At 33.1% G+C, this 2500-nt stretch overlaps 1 protein-coding gene across 1 annotated transcript in view; it reads left to right on the top strand.

The window, feature by feature from the left end:
* The window catches only part of LOC136838910 (G-protein coupled receptor GRL101-like), a 324916-nt gene that overhangs the window by 124085 nt on the left and 198331 nt on the right, over positions 1–2500 (top strand). The gene's annotated exons all lie outside the window — the stretch shown is intronic.

The raw sequence follows: 2500 nt of genomic DNA, 5'->3' as shown, positions 1-2500 counted from the left end.
TTAAAAGTCTGTAAAAAAGATGGGGAATGCATTTTTTGCTGCTGCTCTGTAGGGAGAAAGATTAACCTTGAGTTTTCCTCTAAAGGGAAATCAGATCGCCTTTCTGGTAGAGGAAGAAACATGCACTCTTTTTTCATTGAAGGAAAACAAAGGGTGAGACCGGTTTCGCTTTGAGGAGGGACTTTGGGATCTCGTGCATTTTTGACATGTTTGGAATAGCGGTAGGGGATATGGTTTTCCACCGCTTGAACATTGCGCTTGTTCTTGACGTTTTTACCCCTGCGTGGATGAGTCAGACTCACCAGGCGTAGCATTTTCCTTGGGAATTCTCCTCTACAGTTGTCAAAAAAAAAAAATGCTAATTGTGCATTCATCATTAATTGATATTACATCACATTTTAGATAGTTATGCACTGTTGAAAGAGACAGCACACTCTATTCTTTAACTGTTTACGTAGTCAAATGTTAGGTTATTAAGAACCTTGAGATTTCTCTAACCTGTAACTAGAGGTAAAAGAATTATAAAAGAATAATTGCCAACCTATTTTAAACGGTTTTGTCATGCAGAATGGCGCATTCTTGATGCTGGTTTGATCAAGTCTGTAACTCTGTGACTCTGGGTAATGCTTTATATTACTAAAAGTGGTAAATCAAATATTGGTAAAGCTGAATAAGATTTGTAAATCAGGTAAGTTGAAATTGCATACAAAAGTAAGATTATATATAAGTCTAGCACGATCTGTAATGCTATATGGACATGAATCATGGTATGACAATGAAACAATACGTAAAAATTTTCTCGATTCGAAAGTAAAACTTTAAGAAGAAAGAATGTTGGGAGACAGGTAGTAGGATAGAGTTAGAAAAGTGCTGTAGGTTACCTGTTTTCTATAATGTTAAGTTTCCCTTGATAATCAACTTGGAAAATTGAAAAAAAAATTCACATCCACCTTCTTGTGTTCCTCGTTTGTCATAAACAGGAGTTTGTACTGTTTGTCTGTAACTCACTATTCTATTACGAATTTCTCTGTATGCTGTCCTAGGGTTATCAGAATTTTCACAAGAAAAAGTATCGTTAAAGTTCTCATTCAAATATTTTACCAAGGTTTATTATTTCTGTTCCTTTTTTTAATAAACTTAATGTTAATTGATTTCTGGCTTATGATTAGTATCTAGAACACTTCTATTTTCATCACAGTTTGTAACAAAGTTTACTGCTATTTCTGTAGTTGATTCAGGTCTGTTGTTGTCAAAAGATGTGCTGTTGTTTTTAGCTTATTTCTCGGAATTTGCTGAGAAGTTTTACTGTAAAATCATGTTAATTCTTTTCTTGAAATATTCAACTTCTCTCAAAAAATAGTTACATTTTTCTATATTCCACTGGTGACCTCCTCTTCTTATATATCTCTTCATATTTTAGTATCCTACTTGTTGAATTTTCACTAAAATTCATAACTTCTTGTTTACCAGTGCCTTTTTACTGTTTAATCGAACTGGGTTAACTGTTCATTGTTCTGAGCTTGTATCTTGACTCTTCGCTATAATTTGACAAGTATATCCTACTGCATATAAGCAGTAAAGCGTTCATGACTAATTAGACATCTTAAATCGATATTAGTATTCTGATCCCTCTTTATGTGTGCATTTTTCCTAATAACCTAACTATTTTATATTATTTTTATATTATTATTATTATATATATATATATATATATATATATGTGTGTGTGTGTGTGTGTGTGTGTGTGTGTGTATATATAATCTTTTTGGCGGTGCCCTGTGGAGATTAGAGATTATGTGGGGAGGTTTATACGCATACACACAACACACACATATATATGTATATATGTGTGTGTATGAGAAATTCACACACAATTGGTAAGAATACATATATATATATATATATATATATATATATATATATATATATATATATATATATATATATGTGTGTGTGTATGTGTGTGTGTGTGTGTGTGTATGAATGTATGTATGTATATATGTATGTATCTATGTATGTACTCTTGCCACTTCTTTTGTGTGCAGTTTTCATAATACACTCACGAATGTGTGTGTGTGTGTGTGCGTGCGTCTAAACTTCCCAGTGAGTTTCACATATCCTATATTCTCCAAAGGGCACCATCAAAAAAGATTCAGTTCTGCATATAGAAATCAAAGAGCCAAGGGGAGTATCAAATTGAAGACTTCAAGAATATTGTGTCGTCAAGGTAAAGAAAGAAATGGGATTTTCTTTTCACTTTACGAGGGTCGTTAGCGCACCTTTTTTTGTTATTGATTCAAGATATAAAAAATCAGATTTTTATCCGTAGGGTTTCTGCACTTCCAAATAAAAAGGAAAAAAAAGGCTATTGATAACCTGACGAAATGCAGGGTACATTTTCTGTCAGACTCATCTGAGAGGGGAGTCCGCCGTAACTTTTTCCCTTGCCATAAAATGGAACAAATGAGAGGGAAGTCACAATTTTTTTTTATCAGGATGA

Source organism: Macrobrachium rosenbergii, chromosome 5 (assembly GCF_040412425.1).
Source record: "Macrobrachium rosenbergii isolate ZJJX-2024 chromosome 5, ASM4041242v1, whole genome shotgun sequence".
Taxonomy (NCBI): domain Eukaryota; kingdom Metazoa; phylum Arthropoda; class Malacostraca; order Decapoda; family Palaemonidae; genus Macrobrachium; species Macrobrachium rosenbergii.
The sequence above is the reverse complement of the archived record's forward strand: the minus strand, read 5'-3'. Positions and strand labels throughout refer to the sequence as shown.